Here is a 26,487-nt window from a genome sequence, read left to right on the forward strand (position 1 = left end):
GCTGTTGATATGTGACAAACCAGATTCATATTTTCACTGCAAATTGAATATTTAATTCTGATTATAATCTATATGCTGGTCGCTGAAGACAAAATGTATTTAAACATAGTAGGTGCCCTGTAGCAATAATTGTAGTGCAATAGAAAATTGTGGACTTGGGTTTGACACTAAAATTACCGGCATATAATGTATACATAACTTGAAATTAAAAATGAAGTCACAAAATAATTAAATAAACGACGAAACATAAATTAGTACACACATTTATTTTTTATCTTGATGAGAATGAATGCTGATTTCAAGGAATGTATTTTAACAAAATGTGTATCTTATAATAAGAAACTTGTGAAGCATTTGACTTGTTTGATAATTTTAGTCTTTAAAAAAATGTGTTAAAAATTGCATTAAACATAGCATAATGTGTCTGTTCAATTTTTATTTTCACCTCCTGAAATAATTAAAAATAAATATTAAATTATCTATGTTTAATAAGAGGTTCATATACTTAATATTATAATAGTAATTCGAAATGGAACATAGTTCGATTTATAATTAAATCCTACGATAAACGTGTTCGACTAATTTTCTATCTGCATTCTCCGTAATACTACATTTTCTATATATCCGAAATGCGCATCCCTGAAACACTTTCAGTGTCGTTCAACCAGGAGACGCCATGCATTTTAAGCGGTGTCTATTTGGCGGGAAGTCGCGAGGAACGAATTTCGATAGGTCAACACGATCCTTGAATAATAAACAGCGTTAATTGTAGACGTGTACTGTTCCTCCGATCTGTGTAAAGTGCTTACCATCTTTCTGGTCGATTTCTTGAAAATCGTAAATGAATCCAGTTTGTTCTTGTTGTATTTGAAAGTTCCGGAGGAAATGTCTTTTCGATCTTACGGAAATTGCGTTTTGTTCTTGGGTGAATGCAAACGATCTTCTTGTATTTGGTTAATTTAACACGATCTCATTTAACGAAACGATTTCTATTCTTGGTTTAGTAATTTTATTAGATTTATGAATTGTTGGATTTTTTAATCTTTGGGTGGAGGGGTGAGAGACTTGCGAGGTTGGAATTTGGGGGAATGAGGATTTGGGAGTATAAGGATTTGGGGATTTAGGGATTTGGGGACGTAGGGATTTGGGGACGTGGGGGTTTGAGGGCGTAGGGATTTGGGGATGTAGGGATTTGGGGATGTAGGGATTTGGGGACGTAGGGATTTGGGGATGTAGGTGTTTGGGGACGTAGGGATTTGGGGATGTGGGAATTTGGGGAAAAAAGGAATTTGGGGGCGTAGGGATTTGGGGACGTGGGGATTTGGGGACGTGGGGATTTGGGGACGTGGGGATTTGGGGACGTGCGGATTTGGGGACGTGAGAATTTGGGGAAATAGGGATTTAGGGACGTAGGGATTTGGGGATATAGCGACTTGAATATATACAATTTTGGGGATGTAGAGATGTGGACATGTATGGATTTGAAGTTATAGAAATTCAACGATATACGGATTTGAGTATGTAGAAATCCGGCGATATAGAGTTTCTGCACTATATAAATTCGATAAGTTATAGCAATTTGAAAGTATACGGATTGTATAGATTCGATAGGATATACAAATTTGAAAATATACAAACACATAGATTTAATATAGAAACTCGTGTTAAAAATCTACAATAATAGTGACTTGTAAATATAAAGATTTACCACACCAAACACCCACGCACCTTGAAATATTGCAAATCGTATTTCCTAGTTACGCCAATAACAATCGGAAGCCCCTAAAAAATCAGTAACCACTCCAGATAACGGTACCTTAAGAACACGATCGAGATTCAACTAACCCGATAACAGTTTGGTCGCGTGTTAAATTGACCCACACCGTGGTACATTTTCGCGATTAAAAGGCAACGGGACAATGTTATAGAACCGAGTACAACTCGAAGAAGGCATAGTTGCATTACACGCTGTATGCAATACCCGTACAAGCATTATACCGTGACTCGTAGCCGAGTTGCTCGTGCAAAAAAACTGCACTGTTCGATCTCGAGAGAAATACGTAGTTCTGTGCAAGAGAAGCCTGCAACCGGCCACTGAACTCACGACCTCGAGAGTCAAATACTTCTCGAAGACGAGATACAAGTCGTCGAGATATATCCTACTCGTAAAAACTGGACCCTGAAGCAACCTTGCTAGCCTCAACGTAGCCTTGCATGGTAACTTGCAATCGTACCGATCTTGTAAAATTTTCACCGCTGGTTCCGTACGGTGTACGCTCGATTTCATGAATTCCCGATCTTACTGTGATCTTTCTTTTGTACTTTGTTCCGAACAATGGCGCAGCTAATTACGCTGTTACATTCACGGTTAGTACATTTATGGTTACAGTTGTCTTGGATAGTTTCTCCTGATAATGATTCGTTTGTGTTTTAGTTTGTAGGCTGATTTTTGGTAATTTCTCTTTTGGGAAATTTTGAGAGTTGTGGGTTTTATGAGGTTTCTTTATTTTTGAGGAGGTTTGTTGATGTGCACTGGGTTGTAAGTTGGTGAATTTAGAAAATTGGTAATTTAAGAGCTTGATCATTTTTGTTAAGTTTGTCGAAGTTGGTCATTTTCTGATGGAGAAGTTTGCCTAGAAATTTAGTAGTTTAAGTAAAGGTAATTTGACAAGTTAGAAGTTTGCAAATATTCCAACTGAGGAAGCACTTCTAAATTTTCCAACTTTCAAATTTTCATATGTAGAAATTTAGAAATATAGACATTGCAAATTTTTAAAATGTGGAATAGCTACCACTGACGCGTAGTGCACGATCTAGAGCTCACTTCTATTTTAAAAAATTTAATTAACACAATTCTATAAAAAGACTCCTTTTCCTTGTTTCAATTTAAACCTCCTTTTGTTTGCTTCAATTTAAAGCTTCAATTTCTGAGTACTAATTCCCCATTGAAATAAAATTTTCTCAACCTTCTCAACCTTAATTTTGATCTTGAAATCTTGAAATGTTCGACAAGTGATCATAAATAATTTATTTACGGAGAAATTTGTACGTGCAAAGCGAGTATAAACGCAGAGGATGAGAATAACCAGGATGTTAGTATTCTGTAACGTTTCCTCGCGGTTTCACAGAAAAGAATTTTCTTACCAGTCGATGCGGTACAATTATCTGCAGCCTTTTCCGTCTAACATTTATCAAGTGGCCAACGTGAAGCGTCTGATTTCCCAGGTGAGTTTACGGTATCTGGAAACGAGTACAGATGTACAGATATATTACAGGTACCCTTGAAAATATACTTCTCTTTGGTGGGCAATCGATACCATTGTTGCATACTTGCTTGTTCGTGATAGTTCTTGGTTAGGTTCCTGCTTCCATGGGACTTCTAATGGGTCGTTTAGTCTGGGAACGTACTAGCTTTTTAGGTTAATAGTTAATACATAAATTCGAGTTCATACCCACGTGTTGCGGGGTTACATGGGAGTTAGGTGCTTACATTAAGTTTAGCTACAGATATGTTGTGTACGACATTAATATGTTAATGTAAGCAAAATGGAGTACCAACAAGAATGATATGATACGAAATGTCTCATTAAATATTACGATTATTTTTAGTATAAAAAAATAAATTTATTTTTTAATTATTATCTAGACATTGTACAGATAAATTCTTGTATATTCTTATTATAACAAAACAAATTTATTCTTTAATTATTATCCTGACATACTATAGATAAACTCTTATTATAAATTCTTATATAATTTTATTATAACAAAACAAATTTATTCTTTAATTATTATCCTGTCATAGTGCAGACAAATTCTCAATATAAATTTTTATATATTCTTATTATAACAAAACAAATTTATTTTTTAATTATTATCCTGTCATAGTGTAGATAAATTCTCAATATAAATTTTTATATATTCTTATTACACCAAAACAAATTTATTTTTGAATTATTATCCAGACATTGTATAAATAAATTGTATAGTAATTTCACATTATTTGTACGTGTGATTTACATTGCATTAAACCTTTTCTATTTAAACAATGTCGACTTTGTTTAACTGAATTAATTACAAACGTACATCTATATTCTTGATGAAATACGTACATACATCAAACGTGTAAAAATGTGCAATATATATTACAATGAGTAGATGAAATAACAAAAGATCTCCACAGTTTCAAACATGTAAAATTCGTTTAAAAATGTTTAACTAAATACCCATGTTTTTATCCCGAATGAAAAAATACGTTTCCAACGCAAACATACATTTGCAAATAAATGAGAGCGCGCCAGAAAAATATTTACTATTAGTTTGTCGCTTCTTCATAGAAGAAAATAAATAGAAAATCGATACGTATTTTTGATGTTTACATTTCTAATGTACAGGTTTTATCGTACGTCTAAAAAGTTGTTTAATTTTAATACAAGTTCATCATGTTGATAGTGGTTGATGTTATCAATGTTTTAACAATTCTTGAAACATAAATGGAAATTGCAGAAACGAAAGGAATCCTTTATAAGATATTCAGTATCTACCTTTTTATCGTACTTCATAGAAGAAGAAAATGTAAAAACGCGAACTTGTGGGTTGGTAACGCAATATAATGGTACTTTCATGACCATATTTTAGAATTAAAATCTCCCCCATATCTCTTAGGGATATATCCACGCTTCTAGAACTTCCATCCTTGTTTCGAGCCCTTGGGATTACACTGCAAAACCTTCTACTGCTCTCCAGAAGAACCTACTTACAAAGCCCTTACTATGAATTATTAATTACGTCGTGTTAATAATTCAATTCTTACGACTATGAACTACCTTGTTCCTACAAAAATTGCAACGGAGATTCTACATTTTAATATTTTTCTGGGGTGGTAGATACAAGATAGCTTTCAATGAATTTCTTTCCAAATCTTCACATTTCTACATTTTCAGGTTTTCAAATTTTACAACTTTCAAATTTGTATGTGAATCTTAAATTCCAAGTTTTTACAAGTTTGTAAATTCCCAAATTTTCTCATGTAGATCAGGAGTTCATAAGTTCGCAGATCTCTAGATACCAAAATTCCGAGGACCAAATATTTATGACACGTAGGTTTTCAAGTCCTTGGATTCACAAATTTCTACATCTACAAATCAGTAGATTCTTCTGTCTCTAAATTCCCAAATCAAGAGCTCCAAATATCTATGTTCTCACTACCTAGGTTCCTAAGACCTAGATCCCCAATACCTAGGTCCTCAAATCCTAAGAAACCCACATCTATGTCCTCAAGTTCCTAAACCCCCAAATTTCTAGATCTCCAAATGCAACGAATTCCATCATATATATTCCTCAGTTTCTAGATCCATAAATATCTATGTTTCCAAATTCCTAAAACCAGAAATATCGATGTCCCCCAATCTTCAAATTCACAAACTACGTTCCCAAATTCCTACATCGTGAAATTTCTAAGTTTCCATATTCCAAAGTCCTCAAACCTTAAATCTGAAGATCTCCAAATTGCCAACTTCTCAAAGATCCAACTTCTCAAGCAAATTTTCAAATCTCTCAAGAACCTACAAATCACAGAATCTCCATGCAGCTTATTCTTCAGATTTGTTCGTGACTGTACGTTAAATCGGTTTAACATCCGGATAGAAGTGAAATCCAAGCTTCGTAAAGTTGACGTCGAAGCGGGCGATAGGAACGGAAACAAATAATTGAAAAAGTGAAATGTATCTGGGAAGATTACTCTTCTGGTTAGGGGTATGGGAGTTGGAAGTTAGAAGGGATATTCATTGGGGCACGCAAATCGTTCCTGCTCATTTTCCCTGACCGAGTAGCGCAGGGACGGCAGCGGACTAATCGCGGGAAAGGCAAGAGGAAAAGAATTATTATGCGAAAAGTTCGTGCTCCTCGTTTCTTCCCTGATGGACGATTAAAACTTCCAGCGTCGAATTTACAAATTCCTTCGGGGGCTTCGCTGGCGGAGGCATTAGTTCGCCTCGTCTCGCCTAGCGAACTTAACCGAGTCCTACCATTACCGACCCCGAATTAGAATTTAAATCTGCGGAACGGCTCGCTCGTAATGGCTCGATTTCTTTCGTCACGGTTACACGACTGGTTAACCGCCCCGGGACACTCCGGCGAAACGCCTGCTCTTCCTTGAAAAACCGTGTACCTATCGGAAAATTGCAAATTTAAATCCACCGGTAATTGCATCCGAACCACGCGTTAATCCAGAAACGACAGCCACTGAATATTTGTAAAATTTCGCGACACAGACTGCGAAACGTATGAACGTGTAAATATTTAAGCGGATTACGGTTCAACCGGTTTTCACGCCGGTAATTGGTTTATCCGGAAGATTAATAGCGGTCGAGGCGAGAGATTCTGCCACTGGAAGAAACAAGGTCAGGTATTGTATAATCCTGCTTGTTTTGTATTAACGCACACATCTATGCTGGCACTAGGGCGAATTTGTCAACGACGGGATTACGGTTCAATCATTTGCTTAAAGTTTCAAGCTTCATCCACCCTCAAATAGAGCGTAAAAGATTATTTGAGGCCATAATTTGCATTACCAAATTTCTCAAATTTTTAAAATTCCACATTCTCTAAATTTCTAAATCTTTTCATTTTTAAATGTTAGAATTTCCAAACGTTGCCTGCACAGACGATTTATGTGAGAATAGAAGGGGATTTAAATTATTTTGGTACAGGTGACATTAACGCTAACTGGCTAATTGTGGAAAATGTCCAAACTGACAACAAATTAAATTGGAGCACAGATTTTTTGACATCAGCAAAATAAATGAAGAGATTGCCGTTGTGTCCCAGTAATTAGCAACGATGTGTTACAAATTTTAATTAATTTTTCTTTCAAATATTTTTAATGACATACAGAATAATATTTTCTTCTTGAATGTTCACGATGAAATCATGCAAAGCTTTACAACACAAAATTATAAAGCATCAAGTTTCAACAAAATTTCAGTTCAAAATATAAAACCTAAGTAAAATAACACTTTAGTATACTTTAATCGCTATTCAGATCGTAATTAAACCTCGTTCAAATCCTCGAAACAATAATAACAGCCTCTGTTATCGCAAGCAAGAAATGAGCTCAAATTGCCTTCGGAACTGCAAAGCGCGTGTCACAAAAGGAACGTAATAAAAACGATCAGCGTCGAGTTATGCTTAGCAAGAAAATAATCCGCATTATTTTCAAGTCTGCCTGTTAAATAGGCGATGACTTGTAGATCAACTGCATGTTTCTAAACGAAAAAATTTCATTCCGTCACGAAAGGGTTACAAGGCGTTCGAAATGAAATTCGCGGTGCGAATTCATTTGGCGCGCGATCACCGTCGGGCGCATGCGCGTTGCGGTGTTCGGCGGCGTTCGCGAGGGTTCGTGCGTTGTCGGGCGGTCGGTAGCGGGACGGTGGGGATACGTCGGTCGAAAGGGGAGAGATAGAGTAGTCGCGGTCCGATGGATGAGCCGTGAGGAGGGACGAAGAGGGTGCGGAGTCCGCGTGTCGTTGACAGTAGCGGCTAGCTGACCGAATCAGGCGTCGCTCGACAGTCGAAGCCGGTCTGTCGGCGTGCGAGTATCGAAAGTATCGCGAGGGGTCGTTTCTCGCTACGTGAACTTGTCATCTGTCAACGAGCTCTCGTATGTATGCACATACGTTCAGCCGGTTCGCTCGCGTTACCGTGCCGTTTCCCGTGTGTCGTGCTAACGAGCACCAAAGCTCACCCTGTTGTGCGTTCGTTCGTGTCGTGCTCGTTCGCCAACGACGTTTCCGCTCGCGTGTGTCCAGTGTGCAGAGTGTGTTGGATGCCACGGCGGAAGCGTTGCCGTCGAGATTGCAGCGAGGACGTTCCCCTTGGCCGATTACTTCTTAGGTAAGTCGATTTCTGCTTTTTACCGTCGTTAATGAATTATTCTTACTATTCTATACCATTACTTTATTTGCACCCTTGGCGGATGTGACACTGCTCCGAAAAGCACCCTCTCTTTATCCGTACATGTTTACATACGACTAAATTAATTCTTGCATGATTTTTTAAATTTTAACAGCAAACACTTAACAGCTTATTAAACTTTCATGAATAATACCAATAAAGTAATAACATTACTCTAAAAAGTAACATCTATTACTCTGTTTAAAAAATGATAGAACATACATTTGTTACAATTTCAGAGGGTGTAACAAATATTAATTAACAATGAAAATATTCTACAATTTTATGAAATTTGTCATTCATATGTGTGATAAAATACGAGGTCGTATCAGGAAGAACACACTAATTGCTTATCGGTCAAATGAAGATAAACAAATAAGGTCTCCATAATTAACCGATAAGTACTTTTTCAAGATTTGATATCTCGAAAATTATATTTGAATTGTGTCACATTCGTCATGAGGGTGCGATTTGTATCACGCACTTGCATGTACTCATTAGAATTTCTGTGTTATTTCACTTTTTATTTCCACTGAGATTCATTTGGAGAATTTTTGAAGTGGTTGCATAGGTTAATCCTTTACTTTATGACACCGGGTCATACTCGTGGTATACGTTTTGGAGCAACACGAGTCGCACTCGTGCCCGTAGCTTACAACTTACTGTTTAGATACTTTTATCATTCCAGTTTATATTCGAATAAATTTCTATTTTATGTAAATGAAATGTACTGGAGTAGGTGATATACTAGTGCTAGATATCCTGAATAATAGATATATTATTTTGAATGTTAGTATCATGCAGTGGTATAATACAACTTGAAATTTAGAAATTAACTACACTTATTCTTATATTAGAAATTTATACATTTATTTATGGATTCCCAAATTTACAAAATTTACAAATTTTCTAATTTTCAAATACATAAATGTCCAAATTGGCTAATCCCTAATTTCTACACCCCCAAATCCCTAAACTTTGTTTCCCTAATTTTCTCAAATTCTTTAAACCTTCAAATTTTCCAAATCAAAAATTTGCAAATTGGAGTATTCATAAAATTCTAACTTCTCAAGTATCCTCTCCATTACTTGCCTACACCGAGCCCTACCTACCCCAAGCAAAAGTGCCAACAGCAGCAAAATTGTTCAGTCATCAGTTCTTTAGAGCATTTTCCACGTGGTCAGTTTTCGTGCAAATACATCGTAATTTCCCGGTGAACGCTTATCTGCTGGGTCCATGGACAATGTGACCGCGGTTATCATCGTGCAGCGATTTGTTTGTGTCTCGCGTGTATCAGTCGCGTGTGTGGTTACATGCACACGAGAACAGAGTAAGATAGCCGTGGCGTGCAATATCGTTAGACACGCAGAACATTACACGTACACAATCTCTTCGGCAAGGTTATGGTCTAGCTGATCGAGACCAAGTTTCCTCGTAGCTGATGAACCGTAGCTTTTCCTCGTCGCATCGCGAGTTCACTCGTGACCACGTTCTGCCGTTTCGTTTGATTAAAAGCTCTGCCTGCTTGATCAACTTCAACGAATCACCCATGTGTCTGGCGAATAACCCAGTTACCACTTGAACGACGAGGCACGCTACGCGCGACCTACATAAACAGGTGCACTTGCAAGAAGATGTCGCGACTTTGATCTCAGCTTTTTGAATGGGACTCGATTCGTGGGGGATGTACAAACACCGCTGCAGAATATTAGCAACTGGTCACTCGTTTTTTGTATGCGCTTACTACAATTTTTGTGGACTTGCTATATGTTGTGCAGTGGTTCTCAGTGGACCACTTGTGGTTGACGAAGAACAGTTGTGGATGATTTGTACCGTGTGCAAGAATTTCAGTCTTAATATATTGATGGTTATGTATCATTTGTCATATTCACACTTGAGTTGCCTATGGATTTATATTTGAGCTAATTTGTACTCATATGGTGAACACTTTTAACAAATTTTATTATAGGGCCACCTTTGGATCATTAGGCTTCTAGGATCCTTAGATTTCCAAAGTTCTAAATCCTCAAATTCCAAAGGTTGTAGGTTATCAAACTCTTAGACTACCAAGGTCCCCAGAGTCTCAAGATTGGTCTCCAAACCCCTACGTAAATTTTTCAATTGCTAAATTCCAAAGTTTATAAATTTTAATTCAAAGGTCCCCAAATGTTTGGACCTCCAAATCTCTAAATTCTCAGATTGTAAATGACACAGCATTGACAGACTAGTCAACATATTCTAGTTGTGTCCATTTTCGATTTTCAATGCGCAGGCTGCAGCTTCCGGGTAAAAATCGATACGCAATCTTTGCTTTCATCTCTGGTCGCTCGATGGCCGTCCCGATAACAGCTGGAAATTCGAATGGATCGAACGAACGTTTCTGGTATCCGGTGACAAACGGTGGATCGTTCGAATGTAAGCGAAGAGCCCGGTGATTACACGGGTATCCTGTAACGAGCTACCGTGCAGCCGTAGCCGGAGTCACCGTAGGTCCCCGTCGATATTCGCGCCATGGTTCCGTTTTAGCATTTTAAACGCGTCGCGCCGCGAAATTCGCACTCGTCCCGCGAGATTTCAGACTTGCTAATACGGCTTCGATAAAGGCGATTAAAAGCAGCCGGGTAATCGTCGGGAAATGATATTCCGTTCGCTTTATGACCCGTCTGCTGCTCGACCATCGGCTCTTTACTCTCTTCTGTTGATATAACGTTGCTACACGCCGTTCGACCGTGTTATTTGCTTGACGATTTGAATTCATTTCGCGTCAAGTCGCGGACGTGATCGGAGAGTCTATTAGACCGTGTCTGCCGGACTCCGTGTGTTTCCACACTTGTTTCTTTCTCGTATTTCCATGGGCTTTGTTCGCCTTTGTTGGCGGGAGCTGAAAGATAGATGTGTTGGGACATTTGCTACCTTCGTTATGTGACAATTTCACAGGCGGAAAAGACCTGTGAAATGTCTCACTTTAATTTGGTACAATCACGACCGATGTTGAGGGAAATAATTTTACAGAGTTATGAGACACATTTTTTTAAAATAAAAAAATTTATATTCGATATTTTGAATGGACAGAGTGATGGACAGGTTAGATTGTTTATTTTAATAAAACCTTTTTTGATGAATCTACGACAAATGTAAATCGACTCAGTTTCTATTAATAATAGAATTAAATATCTCATGCAATGAATGATCTTAAAATACACCTAAGTGTCTAAGTCTCCCAAAGTTTTAGTCAAGAGTTTCTCAAACTTAACCAAATGATCAAAACAGTTTCCTACAGTATACAAAAAAAATGTGCTAGCTCATTAATTTAATAATTTTCAAATATTCGAGTCTTACATCACAGAGAACCTAACCTAACCCAACACGTCTATCTTTCGCTAATTCTTCCCGGGTCCCTCGATCGCTATCGACCGCCCTGTCGTACCCCATCAAACGCGACGATATAAATAGTAGCGTATGTGAAAAAGCAGCGAACCCTGTGTTATAAAAAGAAACGGGAATAACACAGTGTTTAGATAACAGTACACAGTGTGGCGTTCAGTTGATAGGAATTCGGATGATAGCCCCGGTATCGCGAACAAAACGTTTTCATGCACGTTGGTCACGCAGTTAAAATCGTGTTGAATTGTACTAAGCTCACTGCTCGATTACTCTATGCCGTTGCGCTCTCTCTGCTATAATCAAATCGGCACGGTGTTTGCGTTTCAAAAAATACAGGTAACACCGCGCTGGAAGAAGGATCATTCGGCTAATGATACATTCGGCCAGTACGATAGAAATTTTGGATAACGACTGTGTTATCGTGCAACGTTTCAAGTTGCTTTAATTCGCCGATTAAACGCCAATCAAGCGATAACTGGTTGGCCCCGAGCTACTGCGAACGCGTTTTCCGGTGTCTGTCGGTGGATTCTGATTCGATGGGAAATTATGAATGAAGCGATTTTTACTGTCGAGAGAAAGTTTGTAGTTTTTATGGATTTTCAGGGTGGATCGGAGGGTTTGACAGGATGGGAATTTGAAGATTTGGGGATTTGGAGGCTTTGGAATTTAGGGATTTAGGGAATTTGGGAATTTTGAGATTCGGGGATTTAGGGACTTTGGAATTTCAAGATTTAGGGATTTGAGAACTTTGGAATTTCAAGATTTAGGGATTTGGGAACTTTGAGATTTGGAAGCTTTGGAATTTGGGGACTTGAGGATTTAGAGACTTTGGAAATTTTTAAATTTTGGGTTTGATGATTGTGAGATTTCAAGATTTAGGGATTTGGGGACTTTGGAATTTCAAGATTTAGGAATTTGGGGACTTTGAGATTTGGGAGCTTTGGAATTTGGGGACTTGAGGATTTAGAGAATTTAGAAATTTTAAAATTTTGGGTTTGATGATTGTGAGATTTCAAGATTTAGGGATTTGGGGACTTTGGAATTTTAAGATTTAGGGATTTGGGGACTTTGGAATATGGGGATTTTGGTGTTTGTGGACTTTGGGATTTCAAGATTTAGGGATTTGGGAATTTTGGTATTGGGATCTTTGGTGTATGGGGACTTTGAGATTTGGAAACTTCGGAATATGGGGATTTTGTTGTTAATGAACTTCAGGATTTCTAGATTTAAGAATTTGGGGATTTTGGAATTGGGAGACTTTAGAATTTTAAGATCAAGATAATTTAGGGATTTTGATATTTGGAGATTTTGGGATTTCAAGATTGAGGGTTTTATGGACATCGTGACTTCAAAATTTTGGAAATTTTGAAATTGTGAAGCTTTAAAATTCGGAGATTATAAGACTATGTGCTATAGAAACTTGAGGAAGTGTAAGCGTGTCGAAACAGGCTTTGAACTTGTTATTGTTTATTATTGAGGGCGTCGACTGCCGTGGTCATCAGCCCGCACAGGCTCTGAAGTTTATAAACTTAGAATCTGAAAATTTGTACGTCTAATATTTGAAACTTAGGAATTGAAGGTCTTACAAATCTCTAACATAGAATTAAAAGATTGAACAAATTTTCAAGATCTCATACATATGTAGACTGCAGATCCGTATGTCGCTTACACGCACGTAAAATTGATAGCGTACGCATGAGTACGTGCATGTGACACTTACATAGACACATCTACATATGTATACACGTATTAACATACATATTATCAATATTAAAGTCTCGGTCTTTCCTTTTTTCATTCTCGTAATTATAGAAGTTTGCCTGTTAACCGGTCGTAGTTCTTGTCGCAGCATGCAACGACATCGTAATTATATGGTAATTTATCCTCGTATTTTACTTTCGTTCTCTTGCCTTTTTCTTTCTATTATTCTTTTGCTTTTGTCGGTACATGGCAGGGTGAACAGTGCACCGAGGAAATATCTTGCTTTCTTGACGTCGTTTGGTTTGGAAGAAACGTGCATTGTTAGCCAAAGACGAATGTTGCTTATTTTTATTGTATTTAATCTGCAAAGAAAACCTAAAAATTTAATAAAATCAGAAAAAAAATTTGCAAAATCCCCAAAAATTAGAAAGCGGACTTCAAAATAGAAATTCAATCGCGTGAACTCCATACACAATTATTTTTCATATCATTTTATCTAAAATATGGGTGTAACCGTATTATCCGCGTTTTTTCGCCGACGGCGTTAACGAGTTTTTATTAACGCGGACGATTTTAATTGACGAGGCTTAAACTTTCGATAAATATACAATTGAAATTCGTTGATGATTTCATCGGAACGCTCCGTTAGCGATTTTCCACGGTCGAATTTTTTCCGGCGGAGAGCAAACATTCGTCCGGCATTTCGGAACAAAAAAAAAGAGAAAAGAAATAAAAATATTTGAAACGAATGGATTCGGTTCGCGATAAAATATGACACGGTTGAATAATCTCTGCCCGACTGTTTGTCCGTCTGGTCTGGGCTCTGCATATGATTCTTTCTTTGGCTGCATTCAAATGGACCATGCGACCATTTAATTAATTCAAGTGGATCTGTCCGCGTTACGGGCTTAAAAGAATCGCGAATATCGCTGAAAGCTCACGCATTTCACCGATGATAAATGTATCCGGCCACGTTTATCGAATTAGTTTTTGATGTATCGGACTACGCTGACATTTCTGACGTGATTTTTATTGACGTCTGTACCGAGTGCAATTGATAGGTTGTTGCATATCGAATGCCAAATTTTCGGCCGTAGGACATTTTATATCGTTTGATTTTATTAAGGGGTTGCTTATGACGATTGTTTAGATTTATTGTTTATTCTGTACTTTAGGGTCAAACTCTTATAGGTTCATTGTTCTCTTTTTTTTTATTTAATTGGCTTTTTTGAGGTTAGACGTTTGAGGTAGACGTTGATGTCTTTTGGTTCTTTTGGATAGTAAGCACAGTAGAGTAGTCTGGATCTTAGGTACAGAATTGATCCACTCATCAATGGCATTTAGTCTAAATCTTCATTTGACAAATTTCAAGTAGGAAATTAAACTTTAAAAAATCATTCAATCAACGATTACAGTTGGGTCCTCAAAATGAATATGAGTTAGTTTGGTTCTCAGATACAGAATTGAACAACTCATCAATGGCATTTAGTTTAATTCTTCATTTGACAAATTTCAAGTAGGAAATTAAACTTTAAAAAATCATTCAATCAACGATTACAGTTGGATCCTCAAAATGAACATGAGTTAGTTTGGTTCTGAGATACAGAATTGATCCACTTTTCAATGACAATTACTCTAATCCTTCGTTTAACAAGCTTTTATTAGGAAATTAAACTTGAATCTTCAATTAAAAAAATCATTCACTTAACTATAAAAGTTTGGTCCTCAAAATGAACATGTCAGTCTGGGCCTCAGGTACAGAATAGAATATCACTGCTCAATGACAATTTCGATAACAATCCATCATTTTACAAGATTCACCTAAGAAACAGACATCAATATTCGCTTAAAAAAATCATTCACTTAACTATAACAGTTCGGTCCTCAAAATGAACATGTCAGTTAGGTCCTCATATACAGAACATAATCACCCCTCAATGACAACTACTCTTCAATCCATCATTTCACAAAACTCAATCAAGAATTCAACAACAATATTCAGTTTAAAAAATCATTTAATTAACGATGTCAGTTTAATTCCTAATAAAATAGAATTCACCGACCAATTGAACATCAAGCTTGCAAATAAAAGATGGTAGCATCGGAGAAAATACCCAGCTTCCGATAAAGTAAACGGTGGAATAACAATTGGGCAAGTAGCCGATAAATGAGACATCGCAAAAAGTTCAATTAATATTTCGATCGACGCATGAATCGAAACGGTGCAAAAAAAGAAACGATCCCGATGTAATCAAGGAGGCAGGCAGACTCGAGCCAGCGAGTTCCATTCAACTTTCGAAATGAGCTTCGATGCATCTTTAATTAAATCTCTGCTACGTTCGAAATTTATTCCAGTTCGTGTCGCGTGTACTTCGATTGTGTTCTATTCCGCTTTCTTTTGCCCCCTTTTTTTATCACGTTCCTCGTTTTGCACGTCTTTGGATTTTTTCCAAGCTCGTGCTACAAATTCTAAGCGACCGTCGAGATTTCGAAGCTCTTGCGAGGTGTAGCCACCTCGTTTCCCCTTATTTTCGTCTCTACGTGTCCACCTGGGTCGTTGCAGTTTGTCCTGATACAGAACCCGAGGTTACCACGAATTCCTTTTCTTTCGACGACGATTTTCTGTTGCGTTGAAATGTTAGTCTGTGGTACTAGACAAGGTTTATGGTACCATTTGTTTAATTCGTAAAACTAGTTTATATTGAAACAATGTCAGGACCTTAGATGACCTTGAGATGAACCTGAAATGACCTTGAGATCTTGAGGTGATGCTGACTTGAGTTTGAACTCAAAAACAATTATACATTAATAGACAATTTTAAATTAAATTTATTCTGTTCATATGTGTCTTTTTATGGTTCATGTTATGAATCCTCTTATTGCCAGCATTCAACGTCTTCAAATAATAGCAGCTGATTTATGTCTGATAAAATACAATAATATTTTCCATATGCATGTGCATAATATTTGCATAATTCTGCAAAAAATTGTGTATAATATTTGTGCTTGAAAGTCGGGGGTTGGATGAAAAATATTTTTATCATTCATTACAAGTCTTGTCAAATCATAACAGAACAGTAAAAAAACTGCAAATTCACAACTATATAAAATTTGATAAAACTAAAGAATTATATCAAAACTAAGCAATATATAACAATAAAGTCTTTGTGACGATAGAAGCGAGCGTGACGAATCCTCTGAAACGATTTTTGCACCGCGAGAAATATGGCGGCCAGCGGGAAAAAGAGCATCGGTAATATATAGAGTGCGGCGGGCAGATTTAAATTTTAAATGGGCATACCGTAAATACGTACCGTTGCACGTGCACACGTTTGTGTCACTCGGTTTGGGTCGGATAGCTGTAATTCGCTGTCTCTTGATCGAACCGTCCTTTTTACCGTCCGATCAAATCACTAGATATTTGCCGAACCAGACATTTCGCCCTGTTTCGACGTCCCCTCTGGATATATTGCTCATGGAATTATTAGAAGTCTGAACGAAACGGTCGGTTATACGAAGCTCCATTTACTTGCCTCGCTACCTTTTTTCTCCCTTTTCCCCTGATATTAAAAAAGAATACGATTCGAGAGAGCAATATCGGAATGTATGTACAAGGACTGTGATTCAAAAAACGATTTTAAATCTGATTTATCCGCGGGCTATTTGCGCTGCGATTAGGTTCTGTTTAATGCATCTGTGCGAAATCGATGTTGCTACTGATTTAATCAATTGTATAATGGTGACGTAAAGTATTTTTATGGACAAGTTAAAATAGTTGGATACTATAGTGGATTCTTGTTATGTATGTGGACTCCTTTCACTGCTTACTTTGTCATCTTTTTTGAAGTTTCCAAATTTTTGAGTAATGGAGTTGCGAGACGTTTTATCAGCATAGGAAATAACGTGAGATAAATTGTTCCAGCGAACAGAATTGTAACTCGAAGAAATAAAACGGTAGGAATAAAAAACACTCGCTAATTGGAAAGCTTCGAGTGGTGGGTAAACAACTTTACATTCTAAACAGGAGAAACAGGAATGCCGGAGAAAGTTTAATTAAAAAAATTAATAAAGAGGTTAATGAAGGCTAACCACTGCCGTACGATATTTTGTAGTGGCAATATTTCGGATGGAACGATATAATCTTTCGCTTATGAGTAATCTCGTATTCCTCCCGCAAGAATTCAGCCGCGAAACAAGGGAATAATTAAACAGTAAAATTGAACGAACCTTTCACTTTGTCCCGTATCACGCGCATTGTATTCAAATTAGCTTAACAGGGCGCATCGATCAAATGACAGACCCTAATTACGAATATCGCGATCGTATTCGGGCAAAAATTTCAATCTCGATTATCTGGATTCATTGCGCTCGCACGGCCATCTGCGTCGGTTACGACGACCCATTAATTAACGTAAATGCAACACAGTGGACACAGGGCCCCTTTGTCCGCGGTTTCTGGCTCCATCAGCCTCGGATCGATCCTCAGGATAAGACCTGCTTTAGACCAAGATCCTTAACGCTTACCATCTAACCCTTTCATCCCGATTTCGGTGAAACGTTATAGGCTTACGGACCAACCGTAACCGACTATGGACTTTGCATTTTCATTCAAACTTCCTACAATAATGGAACCGATCTTGAGAAACCACAGAGCCACTTTTCGAAATAAGGGGAAAATTGTATTTAAAGTGCGTATGAGAAGCGTGTGATGCTAGGTTTAATCCAACAAAACTTCGCAAAGTTGTACAATTATAAAAATTTGTTCTTCAGCTTTTACTACTTCAGGCTTTTAATTGCAACGAAAAATTAAATGGGGATTTGTTTATTTAAATTTCCTCGTTGGAAGTAGTCTCATTAAAAGTTCATGCAGTTCCTTTATATCTGCCAGAATTATTAATGTTCTAATGTACCTAACCTAAAAAGCGTAAATGCTTCGCACATAGTTTACTTCTCGAAGATTTAACTTTGTATAAGTACAGAAAACCAGGTTTATCCTATCAAATTCACAGGAGCTTAATGAAATTCACGGGAAATTAACTAGTAAATCCCATGAAACTCGCAGGACTTTACCTAGTTTATCTAGTTAAATTCACAGGAATTTAGCAAGTTTAGCTCGTGAAATTAACAGGATTACCGTGAAAATCAGGAGTTGAAAATGCAAGCGATTGAAAGATGTCGCGTGGTGAGATTTAGCGTTTCACAGCAGGTTGCGACTCGGATTAGACAAATTGCCGGAGCGAGTCGCACTTCTGAACCGGGCCTAAGCATCGCTTTCCACGAAGGTACGTCAGTGGTGATCGATTTGTTCTTCGGTGTAAATGCGGCTTAACGGAGGTTGCTTACGGTTCTGAGCGAACCCCATCCGGTTGCATAGCGACTTGCAGGCAAACATGTGGTTAGACCGGTTGACTCAGACAGGTCGGTTTGCTTCTCTCCATTGGCCCTTTCTCTGTTCTCCTTTGCCTTCTGCTGCAATCGCTTCTTCCTCTCTTTATGGTGAATCTATCCGGTGTGCGCCGTCGGTATCCTCCCGCGGCGTTATGACTTCGCATATATTCGATCATGCTTGCAACTGCGCGTGGGGTGCAACCGTGAGAACACAAAGTGAACATGCGAGCGATAACTATCTATCGCGTTTGTTTCCTCGTATATTCCTGTTTAATTGATTTATTTACTCATCTAAAAGACATATGCTCACATTCATTTTTTTCTGGGGAATTTGGAGATCTGGGGATTTAGGTATTTAGGAATTTGGAGGGTTGGGAGGTTGAGAAATTAAGAATTTGAGGACTTAATCATTTGGAGGTTTGAGAATATGGGGTTTGAGAAGTTGAGTATTTGGGAACTAGGGAATTTGGACTTTTGGGAATTTTGGAACTAGGAATTTGGGTATTTGGGAATTTTTGAACTAGGGAATTTTGAGATGAGAGAATTTTGGAACCAGGGAATTTTGGAAGTAGAGAATTTTGGAACTAGGAAGTTTGGGAACTAGAGAATTTTGGAACTAGGGAGTTTGGGAACTAGGAAATTTGGGAACCAGGGAGTTTGGGAACTAGGGAATTCGGGAACTAGGGAATTTGGGAACTAAGGAATTTGGAAACTAGAAAATTTGGGAATTGGGGAATTTGGGAACTAGAGAATTTGGGAACTAGGGAATTTGGGAACTAGAAAATTTGGGAATTAGGGAATTCGGGAACTAGGGAATTTGGGAACTAAGGAATTTGGGAACTAGGGAATTTGGAAACTAGAAAATTTGGAAATTGGAGAATTTGGGAACTAGGGAATTTGGGAACTAGAAAATTTGGGAATTAGGGAATTTGGGAACTAGAGAATTTGGGAACTAGGAAATTTGGAAATTATGAAATTTTGGAACTAGAGAATTTCTGCACTTGTGTACTTGGAATCTAGGAACTTTGCACCTTCTCGAAATTTTGGAACCAGCAAGGAAATTTATCCATCCTACAATTTTGGAACTAGGCTATTTATGCATTTTGAAATTTTGCAACTAGGGAAATTGACCACTTAAGAATTTAGAAATGTAAAAATATAGTAAAGTTAATGACCACCGTGTGAACCAAGATAAACAGCAATTTCTGATCCTTCCAAGTGGCTATTAAAAGAAATTCATTTGGCGCCTTCAAGTTTTGCCGTCTATGCACTTATGTACCGGGGAAATGCAGTTATATGTTCTTGATTTTATTCTTCACATGATCTTCTATTTTAAAATTTATACCGTTCCATGTGATACTTCGCTACAGCAAATGAAGTCGATAAGGTTTAATTTAATTCAGTGTAATTAAATTTAATGGAAGCCGGTTTAATGAAATGCAGTTTTGTGCATCCACTTTTTTTGCGGACGCGGTCGTCCACCTGTGGCACCCATTCATATGAGTCATATATTGTGACTGAATGCTAAATTTTAGGATGTGAAACACCTATTTTGATATTGAAAATATAAGAAATATATTCTTAACATTTCACCTTGTCTTTATCTACTCTGTTAAATTCATTTATTCTATCTAATCACAATTTGAAAATTAGCAATTTCACAATGTGTACTAGATGATGTTATTAAATACAGTCCCCTTAGTAATGTCTATTAAATATAACAAATAACATATAAACCTGTAATAATATGTAATATATAATCAGGTAAAGTATGACCATCCATTATCAAAAATAAAGTATAGACCATCACAGTATCACCTAAAGAAAATTTAAAAAATCATAATCATAGATGTTCAATCACACTCCTGTTAAAGAATGTTCCATTAAAGTCGAAACACTTTCCGTAAATTTTTCCGCGATATCGTGCTGCTCGCATTGTAAAGTCGAAGGCTGATGCCACGATTGAATATCCGACGTTTCGAGAAAACCAACCAACATGGATGCTCTGGGGACAGAAACATCCACAAGGGGTTATGGAAATGTGGAAATGCACGCATATCGAATGCGACCGCGGTGAAATCGAAAAGCCGAGGCTGTCGAGTGGACGCCGCTTTCGCGAGAACCGCAAGGGAATATTTTTGCGATTTCTTCCCTTTAACCGCACCACTCTCGATTCACCTGTTAATAATTGAGATGGAAATCCTTCTAGAGTTGCTAAGAGCTTTTTAGCGCGGTTAGCGCGGTTACCCTGAGATCTTATGCGAGTTCCCAAGATTTTGCACGGGTAAATTTGCGGTTCAAATATTATGGACACGTATGGGTTTCCTATTATTTATTCAATAATCTTTTGCGAACTGTGAGTATGTTATACTGTACGCAGTTGGCAAGGGAAGAGTGATGGGAAGAGTGATATGGTGGGGGGCTTCTTTGGCTCCTCCTCTCGCGACATCTCATGAGTTGACAGCTCTACATTTGTAGGAATACGTAGATACATAATAAATGTACAGGTACATAGTAAATTTATAGGTACACTTTGTTAATCTTGATTGATGGATGTTTCAAGGTAAATTGACAGGAAATACTGTATACTCTGAAAGATGTACAGTTGCGTATCTCATTGGCCAATAGCAACAGTTATTATATACGATGTGACAAAATTAAAAATTTATAAAATATTTAAAATTATGTATGAAGTATCCTATTGCCCAAAATAAGTTAGTCATTAGACAACAATATTAAAATTGATAAAATATTTAAAATTGTATATCATGTATTTCCTTGTCCAACATACATCAGACAGTTTCTGATGTCAAAAAGTGAACAATTTATAAAATATATAAAATTGTGTATATATTTGTATATAAAATAGTGTATGTATAAAGTACCTGATCGTCCATAAAGCATACATAACTCGTACAAAGAACATTTTATTATGAAATGTCAAATTATCGTTCATAATAAAACAATCGCGAATTATGCAAGATTAAGGATGTGCAATCACGAGAGCATTTATCGTGCGCTGAATATCGAAACGAACGGAAGTACGGTATTAGGTGGATGTTACCGAGGATTTACCGGTTAATGTAATGGTAATTTTGCATCGTTTCGCTCGGATATATTACAGCAGAAATAAAAATCATGCCACCGTAGAACTGGATCCATGGAAAAGGGAAAGGAATAGGTTTATCGGTGAGAAGTTCGTGATCGTAAACGTCACGTGAAGCCACGGATAATTTCACGTTGCGTTGAAATTCATTCGGGCCGGTGTAAAACGAGTGCGTGAAAAGGAGTGAATAGTGGTTCTATGGTCACATGCAAAACGCAATCTCTGACACGAAGGAAATAAAGCCACCGGCAGAAAAGTAAAACCAGTCACGTAATATCTGGCTACGACTTGTTTACATAGCGTTTTTCGCGTTACGTTCCACGTATTTCGTGTTCATCGAGACAATTTCCGTGAAATTTTGACTGTGGAACTTTGTCTCACTGGGTCAGAAAGCTTGCATGTCGTTTTGTGCAAAAATTAATTCGCGGATCTTGTATCTTTCAATTTGAATTTGTAGTTACTGGTGGTGGGACGCGTGTGGAACGCGTGGGGACGCCATTTTTAATATCAAGCTGAGGCAATGAAATGGTGGACTTTCTTTATATTGTCGCTCGAGTAATTTGCTCTGTAGTTTAATTTTTGCACTCTTTCGGAATTTTTAGGTTTTGGGATTTTTTAGGTTTGGAACTTTGAGAGTTTGTGATTTTGGAAGTTTTGAACTTTGGAGACTTTGTGATCTTTAAACTTTAGGACTTTGGAGTTTTTGTGATTTTAGAACTTTTTGAATTTTTGAGACTTTGTGATTTTCAAACTTTAGGACTTTGGAGTTTTTGTGATTTTGGAATTTTTGAACTTTGGAGACTTTGTGATCTTCAAACTTTAGGACTTTGGAGTTTTTGTGACTGAAACTTTAGAATCTTAGAATTTTTATAAATTTGAATCTGTAGATCTTTGAATATATTTCCAAAAATTTGAGTCTTTAAGACAACGAAATTTTGGATACAAATGTTCCCTGTATAATAGAGTGGCAATAAAGCACGTGGTAATATAACAACACAGCAAGAGACCATGTAAAGATACAACCTATCACAATAGAACGTCGTCACACAATATATGATACTATTTCGCATAATCATACAATGCATTGCAATAAACTGCATGACAATATACCGCGTGGCAGTTGAATGCATTGCAATATAACTCGTGGGAATTTAACGTAGAACGTTCAGCGAAAGATAGCGATCAGAAGAAAAATGAATCCTCATAAATCTACATAATATTGAAGCGCCCATTAGTCCATGAATCTCTTTGTACAGGGTGGTAATATAACGAGAGTTCGCGTTATCTTATCGGTCCTATTAAATTTATGGTGACTCTCGCGCCATTAAACGTTAACAGTAAAACTAACAAAGTGGTCAGATAATTATTTTACTAGTTTTCTAAGTTACAAAGCTTAACAATGTCTTTGATAAGATTTTAAATGTTGATTTTTATTTTAACATTGGTCATTTATTTGTCAAAGAGATTAATATTAACCTTGTGTTATATCACGACATATTATAAGGCGAATGCATTAAAATGCATGAGACTGAAATGTATTTAAATTTTAGATTTGTTAAAAATTAAATATCAAGTTTGAAATGCAAATTTTGAATTTATGGAGTATAGGTCTTGTAATGATATATGTAATGTATTGCAAGCTTAGTGTTAACCTATGGCACACATATGTAGATGTATGGAATATATTTATACAGGGTGCTTCACAACTAGTGTTACTCTTGGAAAGAGGTTATAGGTCACGTGACTCTGAACAGCACACATATGTACACAATAAAACAACATACATATATTATACATATGCACAATATATCATTATACATTCAATATATTTAATAAATACAATTTATGCGTCAAGTGTGTCAGGTGCGTCAGGTGCGTCAGTCAGCACCATCCCTCCATAATTACAACATTAAACCAAATAACCCAAAATATTTTATCACTACTCTATTCACTAATCTTGACCATAAAAATCAGACCTGAACACCTACCTTCCACACCTACATTAAAAATATAAGATCTGTAACATTTGAACCACGAATGCATCGAACTCGTGAAAATACAAAAACTCGTTAAAGTACGAAAACTCGTCAAAGAACAAAAACTCGTCAAAGAACAAAAACTCATCAAAGAACTCGAAATCACTCGAGACACCGATCAAAATTCCCGTCTCGCAATTGTTTCCTACATCTCGACACAGTTAACGTCCCATGCAGATATCAGTGAACAAATTGTCCGTACTCCGCATTTTCGACATGCGCAACGTGTAACGAGCAAGTACCTCATGATTACACGCGTCGCGACTCCGTTTTGTAATTGTGACCGCGTCGTTTTAGCGCGCGGGGGGTGAAAGCACCCTGTCCACATATTTGTTCCCGTATGAATTTCATTCGACGTCAGCACCGCGGAATAAAATCCGGCACGGTCGAGGGGATTTATTATCGAGATTTTCGGCGTCGATAATATAATAGTCGCGCGGTATGCACGCGTCGCTCGTTAAACAATATTGCTGGCTTCATGAAACACCGGCTCGATACATCCGGACGAGTTTTTACGTTTTTAATGACGCTCCGTCGCGAGTGCTCCGGGAATATCGTGTTTCTGGATAATTCAGGGGAAGGAGGATGCGTGTGCGGGACGAGTGGCGCATATTTAATGAGGAGATACTTTCAGTGGATGTCTGAACCGTCGTGAATGAAAGTGATAAGATACCTGCTGTATCGCGGTTTAAAGAGGACTCTTTCGCGATGGGGAATCTTTGGTTTAAAGTTGAGATTGCTGTCGCTGTAATTTTGCGGTGATAATTTAATCGTTGGGTGATATTGGTTTTATATGTGATGATGGTATTGCAGATTTTATTGGGATTTAATTTTATTTTATTGGGGTGGTTTGGTGATATTGGGGATATTTGTTGCATTTGGTTTTGGCTTGGAACTCTTGAATTTAGGGATTTATTTTGGAATTTTTGGAGATAGGATAGTGGTAGGTGTGAAACTTGGGAACTTTGAGGACTTTGGAGAGTTTGGAATTTTAGAGTTTTTGGACTTTGAGATTTTGGGGCTGGAGATGGTTTGAAATTGTGGGAATTGAGAATTTAGGGAATTTGGAACTTGGGAAATTTAGAAATTGAGGTATTTGGGACTTGGGAAATTTGGTACTTGAGGAGGGTGGAATTTGGTGAATTTGGCACGTGGGAAGTTTGGAATTTAGAGTGATTGGAATTTGAGGAATTTGTCATTTGGAGAATTTGGAAATTGAGGAGTTTGGAATTTGAAAAATTTGGAACTCATGAAAGGTGGAACTTGGGAAATTTAGAATTTGAGAAACTTGGAACTTGAGGGGGTTGGAACTTGAGGAATTTGGCACGTGGGAAGTTGGGGCCTTAGAGTGATTGGAATTTGAGAAATTTGTCATTTGGGGAAATTGGAAATTAAGGAGTTTGGAATTTGGGTAATTCAGAACTCGTAAAAGTTGGAACTTGGGAAATTTAGAATTTGAGAAATTTGGTACTTGAGGAGTTTGGAATTTGAAGAATTTGGAATTTGAGGAATTTGTTATTTGGTGAATTTGGAACTTGGAGAAATTGGAATTTAGACAAATTAAAACTCAGAGACCTCAGAACTTGGTAAATTTGGACCTTGAGGAGTTCGGAATTCATTTCACTTCTAACCTATAAAAATTATTACTCACACTGATTGAAATTCATCAAATTAGTAATTTGCATCATTCAAAACTCAATAAAACCAAAATCTCCCTTTCTCATAAAACTTAAAACTTGCCTAACCAATTTGAAAAATTTAGAATTCGTAAAATTCGGTCCCACCAATTAAAAACCAACTGCAGTATCCAATATCTCCAAACAAGAAAAATTTATTTGTTTCACACCGAAGTCGTTAAAATAATTGCCCGATGCGTATCGCACATGTTTGATATATAGAAACGTTATGATGAATATACTGTTTGAGTTTCTACGTGGTATGAATCGAATCTGTTTTACGAGTTGGCGTTACGCTTCCGTAAGTGGGTTATCGACCGTATCGACTATAAAGATACAGTTTTCAACGTGTTTTAGCTCACCTTCCCGGCAATTTTCGTTTAAACGTAAATTGAGAACATTATTACAATGATAACCACTTTTATACATTTGCACATTTGCAACGTGGTGTTTATAGAAATTATTTTAACACTTTGACGGTTTGTATTGTTGAGTATTGCAGATGGAATTTCAAGCTATTTTATCTACTGTATACTGAATGCAATTTATACTAAATTGTATATTAAATGAAATTCTTGGAAACGGCTGTGGATACGTCTTTCTTATTTTTTTAGAATTGTTTGTAATAAATTAACAGTTCGTTATACGTTCATTCGTTATTATGAAATATGAAGTGTATTTTATTAAACATGAATTATGTATTTCATTGTTAAAGTAGTTGGAAACAATTTCTGTCTTATTATAATTTTTTATTTCATCTTCTTATAACATTTCAAGATTATGAATATTTAGTATCATCATTTTTTTTTCAAATAAATATTTACAACCTCATATAAGATATTTAAAATTCTTTTTTAAAATTGAAAATCAGTCAAGGTTTAATTTTAATACTTTTTAATGATATTACAGTTCTACAATTTTACAACCATCCATTCTATCAAATTTGATAAACTACAAACATTGTCTTATTTTATTAAAATTGCTTCACTAATATTTGTACTTTATTATGTGCATGAATAAGTAAGATTTTATTTAGTAATTATACGAGTTATTAATTTTATAAAAAATAAAGATGTAAAAATTTTATCAAAATAATTTCGTGTGAACCAGTAGAGGTCATGTTTATGAGTTTCCCTTTGAACCGTATTATTAAAAGATTCTAGCGATATATTACAATTTCGAGAGGGAAAATAATTTGGTCTAGCTATCAGTTTGTCCGCAATAATTCGTATTTGCGGAC

At 36.8% G+C, this 26,487-nt stretch overlaps 1 protein-coding gene across 3 annotated transcripts in view; it reads left to right on the forward strand.

Moving 5' to 3' along the window:
• The first annotated feature begins 7,465 nt into the window (after positions 1 to 7,465).
• The window catches only part of Pgant9 (polypeptide N-acetylgalactosaminyltransferase 9), a 328,116-nt gene continuing 309,094 nt past the window's right edge, over positions 7,466 to 26,487 (forward strand). For 2 of the 3 annotated variants that reach the window (XM_076532837.1, XM_076532841.1), the window contains exon 1: positions 7,466 to 7,896. The gene's annotated coding sequence lies outside the window, so the exon portion shown is untranslated. The remainder of the gene's footprint in view (positions 7,897 to 26,487) is intronic. The other variant, XM_076532840.1, reaches the window with a different exon arrangement.

The sequence above is a fragment of the Megachile rotundata genome, chromosome 6 (genome assembly GCF_050947335.1).
Source record: "Megachile rotundata isolate GNS110a chromosome 6, iyMegRotu1, whole genome shotgun sequence".
NCBI classification, from domain to species: Eukaryota; Metazoa; Arthropoda; class Insecta; order Hymenoptera; family Megachilidae; genus Megachile; species Megachile rotundata.